The sequence below is a fragment of the Triturus cristatus genome, chromosome 2_2 (assembly GCF_964204655.1).
Source record: "Triturus cristatus chromosome 2_2, aTriCri1.1, whole genome shotgun sequence".
Taxonomy (NCBI): domain Eukaryota; kingdom Metazoa; phylum Chordata; class Amphibia; order Caudata; family Salamandridae; genus Triturus; species Triturus cristatus.
In genome coordinates this window covers 1,169,430,446-1,169,445,228 of record NC_140582.1, presented here as the reverse complement: position 1 = coordinate 1,169,445,228, position 14,783 = coordinate 1,169,430,446, and positions in this window count along the sequence as shown.

Genomic DNA, 14,783 nt, shown 5'->3' with positions numbered 1-14,783 from the left:
CTGACTTCCATAAATTTGACCGGGAGCTCTGGAAAAGGCAAGCCGGCATACCCTCACCAATTCCTGACTGGTGGAGGGCTTTGAGGGACCCCCGGAGAAAAAGCTCCAGAAATGTTTCTAAGTCAGTAGGTAAAAACTTTCACCGAAACCTACCGCGAGGGGTAGCTGCGCAAGGCTCCATCACGGTCAGCATGAAACCTTGACTTTGTCCTAATCTAGCGCAACTAGATGTCCCAATAGGCGCTATAAGTTTCTATGTGCTATATAGTGTTAAACCTTTAAAAATTAATTTCTCCGGTTCACTACAGTGGATTTTCTTCGTTTTGGTGTCATTTTAAAGATACAAATATTTTTTATTTTAATAAATTGGTGTTGGATTTTTATTTTTTATAGTAAACTTTATTGCATTTATAGTTATCAATGCCAACACAAACTTATAGCGGTAGCAGAGCAACACATTAGTCAGGTGAGGTATAATCAAGTTATCAAGGCTGATGCTCACAAAACACAGAATAGATAGACCATTGTATGAGGACTAGCATTATCTCTTACGCAATCGGGCACTCACGGGGGAAGGAGATTGAACCATTTACCCCATACCCTGCCAAACATCTCAGGACAACCTCTGGCCGCAAAAAGGGGCTCCTCCTGGGCTCCACACCAATCCACCCCCGCCTCCAGCGCCGCACAGTGGGTGGTCTGGCTTGGGACCTCAATGCGGCAATGTCCCGCTTCGCCACCGCCACTTTCGTTCCCAGTAGGAGTTTATCTGCCCGGGATCCGTCCAGGCCATCCAACACCCCTAGCAGCAGGCGCAGCGGTTCATGGGGAACCACCCTACCCAGGGCGCCTGTGAGCTCCTCGTCCACTCCCCTTCAAAACGGCTCAATTACGGGGCATTGCCAGACCACATGAAAGAAGTCTGCAGAGGTATGAGAGCAACGCGCGCAAGCTGGGGAGGGCCGCATATTAGCTTTATATAACCGAGCGGGAGTGAGGTAGGCTGTATGTAGGAAATAGAGTTGGGTAAGGCGAAGTTTGGAGGAAGTTGTCAGGGTCTTGGGTGCCATAAGGGCATCCCTCCAGTGTGCCTCCTCCAGGGGGCCCAGCCACCCCTCCCACCGTGTGCATAGTCGGGCGAGAGATGCTGGACCGTTGTCAACCAGGGATCTGTAAATCCTCGACACACCCCCTCTGCCAAGGTTCCCCATCAACACCTGGGCCTCCAAGGGACTGAATTCTGGAAGGGTAGTAGGGTTAGGGATGTGCGCCTGGAGAGCGTGTCGAAGTTGGAGGTATTTGTAAAATTGTGAGGGAAGGAGAGAGTGACGCTGTTGCAGGTCTGCAAAAGTTCTAATGTGATCCCCCACCCAGATGTCCCCCAGCAGCGAGATCCCTACGAGGTCCCAGCGCCAGAAGTCTCGAAGGGAGGAGACCTCCCTCAACCATGCTCCATTCCACAAGGGCGTCTGCCTGGTGAGTTTCCGGTCCCACCGGACGTAGCGCAAAGCCGTGCGCCTGAACAGGATCACCGACTTTGTGATGTAAGGAAGGTCCCGCGGCACTGGACACCCATATAGGTAATCCTGGATCCGTGAAAAGTCCAGGGTTCTGAGTTCCACTTGGTACGTCGGATCCGACCAGCCACCTGTGAACCAGTCGTGGATCACGATAAGTCATGTGGCTAGGTAGTAAAGGTGCAGGTTAGTAACCCCCATGCCCCGTCATAGGGAGGGATGCAGCAGTGGGTTAGGGACATTTGCGATCTCCCGTTACCCCATAGAAAGCGAACGAGGACACCGGTTATCTCCCGAAACCAGATGCTCGGGAGGTGGGCGGTTGTGTTCTGTAGAATGTACAGAAAACGGGGAATAACCATCATTTTCAAAAGGGCACTACGACCTAAGGGGTTAAGAGGGAGGTATTGCCACTTCTTAAGGTCCGCTTTGGCTCTGGCGACCAGGGGCGCAATGTTCAGGGCCCATTCGAGCTCCGGAAGGAGAGCGACCCACACACCCAGATATTTAAAGGACTGCTTACGTAAGGGAATATTTGTTTGCCAATCAAAGCATCACCGAGATGGGTGCAGATTTCGCCGGGTTGAGCCGAAGGCCAGAGACCCGTTCGAACGTCGAAAGGACGCCCAGGCAGCGCGGACCAGAGTGTTCGGGGTCTGCTAAATACAGAAGGACATCGTCGGCGTACAGGGATATCTTATCGGTGTGGCTCAGGTCCCAGGTCCAGCCGCGGATGAGAGAGTCCTGACAGACCATCGCAGCTAGAGGTTCCATCGCCAAGGCGAATAGTAGGGGTGAAAGTGGACAACCCTGGCGGGTGCCCCTCTGGATGGGAAATGCCTCGGAGAGCACACCGTTAATGAGGACCCGCGCCCTGGGTTGAGAATATAGAACCCGGACAAGGCGTCGGAAGAGGGGGCCGAAACCCATCCTCTCCAGCACATCGCCAAGGTAACCTCAATCCACTGTGTCGAACGCCTTTTCGAAGTCTATGAAAAGCAACGCCAAGTAGGGGGTAAGGCAATGGCGATGAGCGAGGGCAAGATGGAGGCGGCGTATGCAGTGCCGGGTATCTCGTCCAGGCATAAATCCGCACTGGTCCGAGTGGACCAGGTCGTGTCGGTGGGGCCGGAGCCATTGAGCCACCACAGTGGCAAATATTTTGATCTCAGTATTGATTAGCGAGATCAGGCAATAATCGGCACAGTCAAGGGAGGGTGTCTTGGGAAGAACGACGATGGTAGCCTCATCAGCTTCAGGTGGGAAGGATCCTTGCTCCGCTGCGTGCGTGAACAGGGCCAGAAGATGAGGTACCAAGGTGTTGCGGTAAGTTGCATAGTATTCTTGCGGTTAGCCGTCAGGACCAGGCATCTTGCCGGAATGCAAGGTTGAGATAGCCCGTGTATTTCTTCCGAGGTAACGGGGAGATCAAGGGTCTCTGAGGCTGCCCGGGAGAGACAAGGTAAATGGGTTTGAGTCTCGGCCAATACGGCCGCCAAGGAGGTCTGGGGAGGTCGGGCCGCATATAAGGCCGCATAGTATTTAGCGAAGGTTTGGGCAATGGCTTGAGACGTGGCCTGGCAGGTTTCAGTCTCAGTCCGAATTTCAAGAATGATACGGGCGGCTCTGGGGTACGACACCAAATTGTGGAGCAATTTACCATTCTTATCGCCCCGACCGTATATACGTGCCACCGACGACTGCCATAGCATCTTGGCAGATTCCAACGAGATTTGAGAGATCTCTTCACGAAGACGTGCGAGCTGCCGATCAGAATCCTCCCCGCCGTCGGCGGCCTGAGCACCCTCCAAGCAGGCCGCCTGTGCCTCCAGCCTCACGAGTCGAGCCGACTTTTCCGTACGTTTCGCGTGGACCAGGCCTCTAGCAACATCCCGCACCACCGCCTTTCCAGCCTCCCATAGGGTTCCCGGTGAGGAGACTGACCCCATATTAGTAGAGAAGTAAAGCTGCAATTCCCGCCCGAGAGAGGACACAAAGTCGGCATCTTCCAGGAACCAGGCGTTCATGCGCCATACCGGACGGGTTACAGAGGTGGAGGACCCAATGCGGAGGGAAACGAGGGAGTGATCCGAGATCCCCCTGGGCAGTGTAGTGACCCCGGATAGCAATTGACAGTCCGTGGCTGGCAGGAGGAAAAGATCAATACGAGAGTGGGTGTGGTGGGCCTCCGAAGTGTGGGTGTGTAGTTCCTTGCGAGGGTGCCACACCCTCCAGGCATCGCAGAGACCCATGGCAGAGGACCACTCAGAAAGGCGCCTTGCAGAGGTTAGGTGGGGATGCGAGGGAGTACCTGTTGTGTCACATGAGGTCTGCAGGACGGCATTGAAGTCCCCCCCACCACCGTCCGGCCCGGAGGGAAGGAGGAGAGTGCGGAATGTGGAGGTCAAAGTGGCGGGGGGAATGTATGTGCAAAGGAGACTAAGGGGTTGTCCCTCAATCGCGCCAGTCAAAGCTACAAATCGACCCTGCGTGTCCAGCTCGGCGCGAATGAGAGTGAAGGGAAGGCCACGCCGCATTAGGATAGCAACCCCCCAAGAACCCCGTGCAAAGCCAGAGTGCCAGACCCTGTCAAACCCATACCGGGCGAGGAAATTACACTGGGAGCCAAGAGGTGCGTTTCCTGCAGGAACAGGATATCTGGCGCATGGCGGGGGGCGCTACGCAGGACAGCCGTATGCTTAATACGGTCTAACAGGCCATTAACATTCCAGAAGAGGATATGGAGGGCTCTAGTAAAGGTATGTGCCATCAGGATGGGTGGTGCGGGAGGGGGGGGGCCAGCGCGAGAAAGCCCAGGCCCAGGGAAGGCGACAGGGCAAGGTCCGAGTCGTGGAGTAGGTGTGTGAGCTATCGAGTTTCAAGTCATCTAAGGTAAACAGGCGTGTGTAGCTACCGTGCAGAACTGGGAACAGTGGCCCATAGGCGGCTAAAACAACAAACTAGCGGGAGACAATGGTCTTCCCCCCCTCCCCAACCCCCTAACACTCGCCACCCTATACTTCTGAAGAGGAAGCATCTGTCGCCCTGAACAGTAAACTAGGTCAAACCAACAACCCCCCAAGGAGGCTAAGTGCTAAGCTAAAACGATTAGCAGGACAGGAGCCTGGCAAAGATGGACCCCCTCCATGTAGCCGGGTAAAGATACGTCAACTGCTGCCATAACAATCAAGTCCAGTTTGTGCATAGTATGAAAGTGAGTCCGGAGATAAAGCCGGGCATACGCCACCTGGACGAACCAGCATGGAGCGGAACCTCCTCACTACAAGGTGCCGCGATCAATGTCTCTGTAGAAGCTACCAGGAGGCGAGAACAAGTCCTCCTTGTGTGGTCCCCTCAGTCGTTCTCGTCGGTACCGGATATACGGATCTCGGGGCTCCGGGACAGGTCAGAGTCCGACACCGTGTGCTGCACTTCGCCCGAGGGCCCAGGCAGGCTGCCCTGGTCCATCAGAGGGGCAGCCGGGCCTGGGAAGACAGACCCCTGACGCGGGTCCGGGGAGAGGATTTGCGATGACTCCGCGCCTGGTGATCGAGATGCGGCCTCCCAACAATTGCTGTTCTTACGGGACCTGGTTCGACGTCTCTGGGGCCTAGGCAGGGCTGAGCAGGGCAGCGAGGATCCCCGCTGGACAGGGGAGGGCTCCGGCCCCCGTCGAAGAGGCCGCTTCTCCGTGAGCCAGTTCCAGGCCGCCTGGGGAGTGTCAAAGAAAAGGATCTTGTCTTGGAAAATGACCTTGAGCCGGGCAGGGAAGAGAGACCATATCGGAGTCCCAGGGAACGGAGCTTCAGCTTGACGTCGTCATAGGAGCGGCGCTGGGTCTGCACCTCTTTGGAATAGTCGGGGAATACCATAATTCGATGGTTTTGGAATTGAAGGGGACAGCGTGCCCTGGCCGCGTTAAGGATAGCGTCTCTGTCTCGAAAGTTCATCACCCTCAGGCTTATGGGACGGGCGGGAGCGCCAGGTGGCCGTTTGGGAGCCAAAGAGCGGTGGGCCCGCTCCACAGCGAACCAGAGTGAAAGGTCCGCTTCGGGCATCCATGAACGCACCCAGGTCTCCTCACAAATGTGTTGGCGTGGCCCTGCTCTGCACCCTTGGGAAATCGAATAAGGCGCAGGTTGTTCCTCCGCGATCAGTTTTTGGCATCTTTCGCCCTTCGGTGGAGCTCGGAGGCTTGGGTTTGGAGGCGAGCCACCTGAGTCTTGAGTTGGCAGATGTCATCTTCCACGGTGGAAATGCGGGACTCCGCCTCTGTGATGCGTGCCGTTGCATTGCGCAAGTCTTGGCGGATGAGAGACACGTCAACCTTCACCTCACCGATATTGCCCTCCACGGAGGCCTGTGACGTGCTGATCGCCTGAAGGATGGTGGAGAGATCTCCCCCAGTGACCCCGGATGCAGCAGACGATCCGCCAACTAGGTCTCGGTCCGCCGTGGTGAATTGGTCTATTTTCGTTTGAGTGGGGGGGACCGGTGTCTGTGGCGCTCGGGTCCTACCGATCGTCACCGGGGCCCAACAGTCCAATGGAAGCGAAGTTAGGTCGCCAGGCCCACCGGGGGAGAAGGGCCCAGGGTTCGTCAGCTCTGGCCGTCACCGTTCAGTCCCAGATGCCCACCGCTGCCAGAGGAGGCTATCAGGTTGGTCCAGGCGATCACCGCATCAGCCGCCGCCCAGCACGGGCGTCAGGCCGGAATGCAGAGGCGTGGGGGGGGTGAGGGGCACCAGCGCTGCACCCCTGCACCGCCACCCGACGCGATGGCCGAACCCCACCCCCAGCCCCACCCGCTGGGTGGACGGGAGGTCCCAGGTCCAAACCCCACGCCGGAGGAAGGGCAGCAGCGACCCGCAGATGCAGGCCCAGGACAATCCAAACAACTGAGGCCAAGAAGGGCACTTCGTGGAACCCCAGGCCACTCGGGAGGCAGGCCCCAGCCCGCAAGGGGAGGATTAGGAGGTGAACGAAGAGTGGGAGGCAGGGGCAGCAGATCACCATCCCGTCTCTCTCCACCCGATACGATGGCCGGACCTCCCCGACAGGAGAACTAGGATCCCACCACCAGTGGGACTATACCTGGCAGACGACCTCCCCGGTACTCCGAGCCCCCGGGCAGCGGGCTCAACACCGGATAAGTCAGGCAGCGATGGACAGAAGAGGCGCCCTGGCAGACCCCAGTAAACGGGCCCACACCCACCAGGGGAGGATGAGAAGGCTGATGAGAAAGGGGGGGCGGGGAGCACCTGGAAGGTCCCCCACCCCTGTCACCCGATGCGATGGCCGCACCCCCCCACCGGAGGAAGAAAGGCACCCCCACCAACACAGCAACAGCCGAGGGCCGGCTCTAGCCCACTTCAGGCCCCCCGGCCGCGGGTGAAAAGTATGGCGCCAAGTAGGGGAGTAAGGCCTCACCTCACCGGCAGGGCGTAGAAGCAGGGCCCGTCCCGTAGGGCGACAGCGGCAGGTCCGGAATAGAAGGCCGCGCCCCCTGCAGTTCCGGACAACCACGCAGGGACCCAGCCACAACTAGGTCGAGTAGTCAGCCTCAGCAGCCCCTAGCTTCGGGGCCCGTCCACCCCAGCTCGTCTGCATTTCAGGCGCGGCCGCCGGGTAGGCCCAACACCCCAACCTCCGGGGACAGCAGTGCAGCACAGGCCGTGAACACAGAGGCGAGCCTGGCTTCAGCGCGGCCCGTCCCACCGCTGCCCGATCTCGGCAGCCGAAGCGTTACTCACCGCCCTGCAGCGTCAAGGAACCGGAGCTCTTCAGGGCCAGCCGCTGGACGCAGGCTCCACCCTCCGTCCCATGCCCCCAACGGCTGGATCCGCCACACCGCCCGGAGCCGCAGGCAGCATCAGTCCCCCCCCGGAATATCCGTGCATTGCTGGATTGTGAATGAAGGCAGCTGCCCACGCCGCCACGCAGGGCACCAAGAGGAGGGAGTAGCGCCACTCAGAGTCTGCCGCGCTGGCTTCACCCCCAGGATCAGGCTGCCATTTTCGGCACGAAGAGAGAACGCTGTGGCAGCAGGAGCACCAACTCGACCGGGGAAGGCCCGGGAACGGCCCAATATGCAGCCCAGGATTGTAGTGGAGCCTCAGCAGCAGGTAGGCAGGGTGGATGGCAGCAGTTGGCGGCGGATGCAAGGCGGATGACGGAGGGGGTCCGGAGCACTCTTAGAGTGCGACCGCCATCTTGACGTCTCAAGCCACGCCCCTGGTGTTGGATTTTTATTGTGTCTTATTTATTTACTGAATTGGTGTTAAATGCTTTACATACCTGTTTTTGAAGTTAAACCTGCTTGCTCGCAGCCAAGCTAGCAAGGGCTGAGAATGGGAATAATTTTCTGCCACATATTCTGAGCCCTAGACTGTGTTAATGGCCTTATTGCCAGTGAAAGATATATATTTACCACTACTAATAATCCACTTTCCAATAGTTTCAGTATATTATTCCAATCAACCTCAGTCAAACATGTACCTGAATCTTTGGACCATTTGTCATTTCAGACACACATCTACAGGTGGTTCAACTTCACCACTCGTACTTAATTATCTGGCAGTACTTTCCCTGTAAATTCTTAGCAATATTTATAAGTTTTCTAAGTTATTGATCACTTTTATAGGGCAAAATCAAATCGCATATAGTATTATTTCATTCAAACCTTAAACAATGTGGGAGAGTCTGCTATCCAACCGTTTGGACCGTATAGAGGGTCTGTTGGACAATGCCTTTAAACACTCAGCGACAGAGCACTCGGGGAACATGGGGAAAGGACCACCAGCACACGGACATACAACTTCACATAATTCTTTCCGTGACAACCCACAGGCCACGAGTAAGAGCCCTCTTATGTACTCTGTGGGCGGCAACTGCGCACCCGTAACAACTACAAATGCAAGTTGTATAGCTACTCCGAGGATAATGGACAGAAATACCATTAGCCAGTCGATTTCAGCCACTCCCCACCTACCAATCACGACTCCTCATCCTAAGGCTGTTGGAGGTTCCGCCCTTTCTCCTCGTCAGGACACTTGGAGCCTCCCCAGGAGTCATGGGTACAGCTTCGGAACAGGACTGTTCATTGGTGGAGTAATTTTCAACATTTTATCTCCTGGGGCAAACCTGAGATTATAATGGCGAGGAGGGTGGGTTGGCTTGGACAATCGAGGAAAAACACTGTGGGGGGTTGTACTGTCATAAAGTTTCGAAGACCTGCTTGTGTAAGGAATATACTGAGAGCAAATTAATTTAATTGTTCAACTGAAAGCAAGGTTGTTGCCCTGCCCTTGGGTATTTTTACAAGCCAATTGTATCTCGCCTATGTGCTCTTACTGATCCTGGACAGGTACCCTGCGTTCCGTGCACCAATATGTTTTCTTCACTTAGCGAGTTGGAGAAGGTAGAACGACTTTAAGGTAGTTTGTCTGAGCTGTAGCAATTAAATAATCATAACGATGCACCTAGCATGGATTATTGACATCCCAGGGGCCCTTTCGACAGAGGGGGGGGGATCATGCCATGAGTGCTGTGCTGCTGCAATTAACTACTCATAATGACACACTTCCACTGCATTCTGCTACTGTCACCACAGGAGCTCTTTCTATATAAAGAGAAGCTTTGCCACTTACAATTTTAGGCTGGAACATGGCTCAAAAATTAATATGCCCAATTGGTTTAATTTTAATAAGGGCTAAGATATTGTCCTATTCCAAGAAACATGGGAACTATCGCCCTCATTTTTTTTTTTTAATAAATCTGTTTTTATTGTTTTGCAGAGTTTACAGCTTACAGACAGGCATCAGTCATCAATTAACATCGACCATACAACAAAGTATTAGACAAGAACAGATGAGCAGTACCGTGGAACAGGAGAACCCCCCTGCCGACATACAGTGGTGTCAGTGACGGTGTGGTGGCAATTCGAACCATGATACGGTACACGGCATCATGTTTTGGAAATATAGGCCCAGTGACATGGTGCACAGAGTCTACGCAGAGTCTTCAGGATACATGCAGGTACAGATAGTAAAAAGGGAACATGAAAAGGGGGCAGAACTTCGAGAACTCCCAATAACCAAGAACAGCAGCAAAGTCCAACATGTAAACGTGCATCCCACATTGTTTCCCCATCGCCTCCGCCCCTCCACCCCTGGCATCTCCCAGGCGGGCATCACCACACAGGAAGCCCAGTACTGCCCACTCTGAGTATCAGATAGTACACAGCAATCTACCTGATGAACAAATGATCCTCGTTAGCCTATTCAGCAATCTCCGGGAAAGCACCTCCCCATGCACTGGATGTCCCTCCGCAGTGTCCCCCCCCCCAATCTGTGTCAAGGCCTGTAAGAGACCTTCCCATTGTGTTGCAATAGGCGTCTTCCGTAGTCCCAGTGTTTCCTCTCTCAGGATAGCTATGCCTTCCGCCTTGGACCACGCCTGGAGCGAATACTTCCACGCCTGTGTGTGCGGCGGGTCTGGCGCCTTCCAGCGTTTAGTGAGTAGCCGTTTAGCCACCACCAGCCCCAAGTCGAGGAAGGGGGAGGTAACTTTTGTGGATCGCGTTCTGCGGAAGAGGTGCAGTAGGTAAACGGGCCATTCAAATGGTATGGTTCGGCCTGTGCATGTATGTAGCGCCTCTTGGATTGTCTCCCAGTATGGGCGTAGCTTGTGGCAGCTCCACAGCATGTGTACTAGCCCAGCTCCTAGCTCCGTGCAGCGGGGGCACACCGTGTCTGTGCGATGAAAGTATCTGTTGATCGTTTCGGGTGTGAGGTATGTCCTGTGAAGTATAAACAGCTGTATTTGGCGGAACCGCATGTTTTGGGGTATACGTGTTGGACTCTGTAGCATCTTGCCCCATTACTTATCATCTAGTGGCCTCGCTAGGTCTGTTTCCCATTTGCGGCGGAGCGGTTCCAGGCTGATCGCTGCGTGTGTGCGTAGGGAGGCCGCAAACCACTGAATCAAGTGCCTACCCCGCCCCATAACATGGAGATACTGTATGGTGAGGTGTTGGCTCGGTTCCTCCTTCATGTCCCCCCAGCTAGCGGTCAATGTCGCAATCAGGGAACGGTGTCTGAGGAATTGCCCAGGTGGCAGGCCCACCTCGTCAACCAGGAATTCATACGTCATGAGGGTGCCGTCCCGATAGAGGTTGCCCAGGGTCTGTATATCTGCTTCGTGCCACTCCACCAATTCAGAAGTGGTGAGCGCCCCCAGCCCGCTGGGGGAGCCCTCCAGTGGTATGGCCGGAGCGTAGGGGACCAGAGTTCTAGCAAGGTAGAGACTGCGGCGGTAGCATTTGTAGGCCACCACCATGAGGAGTGGTGTCGGCATTGAGGCTTTCGTGGCGGGGTAAAAGAGGTTGGTAATGTCAGCTAGAGAGAGGGGAGGTACCGTGGTTGCAGTGTCGTCGAGGCCTCTGTCTGCTAGTGTTGCAGGGATTCTGCTTTTGCACAGAACTATGCGCAGGAGACCAGGACCTCAGAGAATTGTGGTGTACCAGAAAACTCCCCTCAGAACCCAGAACCCCTTATCCGACTAGCTTAGTATCCAATTCGTTAACCTAGATCTAGCTAGGTGGTCCCAATGTATAGACAAACCAGAACAAGCGACTTGGATATTTCTCAGGAGTGGTGGGAATCCAAAATACCTGTTCGTATCTATTTGTTAGTCCACAACATAATAATACAGACACAGTAAAGTTTAAAGAGTTTATTTTATAAACCTCGCGTCCTAAGATGCAGTACTTTGGCTAACACTAGCAGACTAACAGTACAAATCAGAACCATAAGCATTATTACAATACCATACAAAATGAAAGGAGCAATCATACTAATAATGACAGTGGTATACAGCCACACTCCTTTCACTAGAATCTAATACATTATTATTATTAGACTATTAGAAGGTCTCTTAGGCTAACAGGGGGGACCCCATACCGTATAGATCAGCTTAGTAGAATCACATCAAAGGATCAGCTCTCGCATGCATCAGCTCTTCTGTTCGAATGAATGTAAAACCAAACTGTTCTGCAATATTAAAGACGCTTGTCGTTCAGATATTGGCAGCTGTATGCATGATATGTCTAACAAGTGGTACGATCAATCTAAACACAACACTCTGTACCTTCTAGTGACCCAGACGCGTTCTTTGCAGGATATACAGACCAAGGGCATATTTCACGGTTAAGAATGTGAAACAACAGTTTGTTATCCTGTAGGGCAAAGTCGAGTCAGCATTTCTAAAATGAATAACACATAACAACAGTGTCGTGTGCAGCGCAGCAGAAACGACAAGCTTGCTTGCTAACAATGATCTCGTTTATGCTAACTTAGTGTTGTAAATAGGGCGTGGCTTAATCCATCTCACACCCCCCATGACCGGAGCACGAACCAATAGGGATACACTTATCAAGAACGCAGAGTTCAAGTGATTCAGAACGGAACCAAGGGCATGAACTATAAGTCCATATAAGGAAGTGTAAAGTCCGAGAATAAAAAAATTTCGTTTAAAAAATGAAAAATTATATGTTAAAAATAAGCAAAACTTTCGTAGAAAATTAACAATCCTGGATGCACCCTGGAGTGACAAAGTCAATCCATGAAGGTATATGCACCGTAAGTTGCAACTGCTTCCAAGAGGAAATCATCGGAGCGTTCCGCAAAAGTATCTGCCATCCAATTGAGCAAGGGAAAGGAACACACATGTTCATCAAGTATCGCAGCATCCAGCACCATGATAGGACAACTGTCAGTCTTCTCAATATAACTCCTTTCAAGGAAATCAATAGCTGCCTCTCCGATATCCCAGTTACCAAGGACTCCGTGTGCAGCACCCAAAGCCATAAACCCGACACCAGAACAATCAAATTCATGAGCCACTAAGGGACACATTAGTTCATCAAAATCTGGGTCAGGTGACGCCAAGTTTGACAGGCACAAGTCCAGAGCCCATTGGAAGGGACAATCTAGGCAATGAAAGACAGGTTGTACACACGTAAAAAAGGGAAACCGGAAAGACAATCCATACTTGACGCTTAATACTGCCAGTGGTAAGGTGCCGTAGTAATCAAGCATCCGGCTACGAAGATGGAGCAATCGCAGCACGCTGTCTTGCAACTCACGGTGTGCAGCCATATCGAAGTGCGCAAATCAACAAGAGGATCCCAGCCACCAAAGCGAGGAGCAAGGGGAACCCTCCGAAGACACTCGAAAAAATAGAATGTAAAAAAGCGGGGATCACACCAAAAACAGTTTGGAAAGATGTCACGAGGCCCGAGCCCACAATTTTAAAAAAATGAACAAGGCCAGTCGTAGACGAAGCATTAAAGATAGTTTGAATCAAGGTTCCAAAATGGACGGGGAGGTCGGTATTTAAAAGAGCTTGTACCTCAGTGCGTGTGTTCGCCACATTAAGAAGAAATGTTTCACGGGACGAAGTCAACGCAACCTCTTTTTTAGACAAAAGAGCCCTTATTCTGCTCATCCTATTGAACTCTACGTTCAAGGTTGGAATTGCTGGCCAGATGGATATATCAAGTCGGCCTTGCAGGGGTGGGAAAAGGACGTTATTACAGCAAACTACTTTTTGCGAAACAGTCACTATGTAAGGAATACCCACTAGCATCCCACAGCAAGCTTCACTAATTAAAAGCAAATAACTACCGTTGGCAAGCAGCTTAAAAGAAGACGTTATAACTGGCATTGGAATCCCCTTTAGGACACAAGCTAAATTAGGAGCGTGTATATTGCAAGCGCCATGTAATTGTATATGTCTACAAACCACAGAGTGATCAGGAGCGGAAGTGCATTCTTCACCCTTTAAGTAAACCTCCTTGCCATCCCTTACGCATCTGTAAGTGAACGGAAGCGACCAAACTTCGTGCAGGAACGCATCACCAAGTTGTTCATATCTGCCAATGGCATAATGCTTCATGCACGAACTAAATTTGAACAAACTGAACGGTAAAGTGACTAATCCGTGAATAAGCCACACGGCTGAATTTAACTCAGCTACAGAAAAAGGTAAAGGTTCTAATTTTTCAATGTGCAGCAATGCATAAGTTGCATCTTTCATGGACATGAACTGTTGTTTTTCCGTCAAATTAAACGGAAGGAACAATGATGAAATATTCATGTAATCCCAAGGGACTTTCCCTGCCTTTAACGTTTGTAATGTCCATGCAAACTGCATAATTGAACGCAACTGATTTTGACCATGATACAACACAGATACATCATCTTGCACAATGTCTACGACAGAAGAAACAATATTATCTAATGTATAAATTCTAGAAGACAAAGTATTAATACTATTATCTATCACAGCCAATACTTTTTCCATATTGGCCTGGTCAATAGCACGTAATCTAGAAGCAGCCTCAATTTGCGACAATTTCCAAATTTCATTGTAAATAGCATAAGCCCATCGTTTAGATCTACCATTTACAGGACCCTTAATGAAATCATTCAAATCTATTTTTTCATTTAAGCGTGACAAATGAAGCTTAACTGAAGTTAACGTGGAATGTTGCAGCCATGACTGACATAACTTACCTACAGAGTAGGTAGTCACCGTGTGTGAAGATGTGAAACGAGGGTCAACCCTAAGTTGTGTATACCCTGGAGCCAAATCCAGAAACCGACGTTGACAGGAATCTGAGCTTGTTTGCCACACCAACCAACCCTCAGGATTCAATGTTGAAATATTGAAGGTGCCATTGGAAACAAGGGACTGCAACATAGTAAGGGACAGGTCTGAGTGATTTTCCCAACCAGGATAAGCACCCAGATCAGGGATCGAGGGGGAAATTAATTTTTTAGATATAGCCAATCCAAAACAAGTGGTCTGAAAAATAGACGAATTTAAAAATAAGATATGGTTTGGGATAAGACAGGCACAATGCAAAGCTTCTGTTCCTTGTACCTGCCACGGTCTAGTTCCCCAAACCGATTTAAGATTGATAGTAGCTTTCCATATGTCATAACCTCCAATAGCCAATTCATCCATAAAGGATTTGGAATATAATAATTTTGTGTGTGTCAGTCTGACCTTAGAAGTGGGTTCTACTGCCATCTTAAAATAAAAAGAATCAGGGTTAGACACACTAAAATCTGAAAAGTATGTGAATTTTTTCAATAAAGTGTCAGAGCTACCAGGCATAGGGACAGGACAATGTTCCCATGGAGTGAAATTAACAAAATTTCGAAAAGTATTTGCTCTGTGTAAGAAATGTGTGCCATAA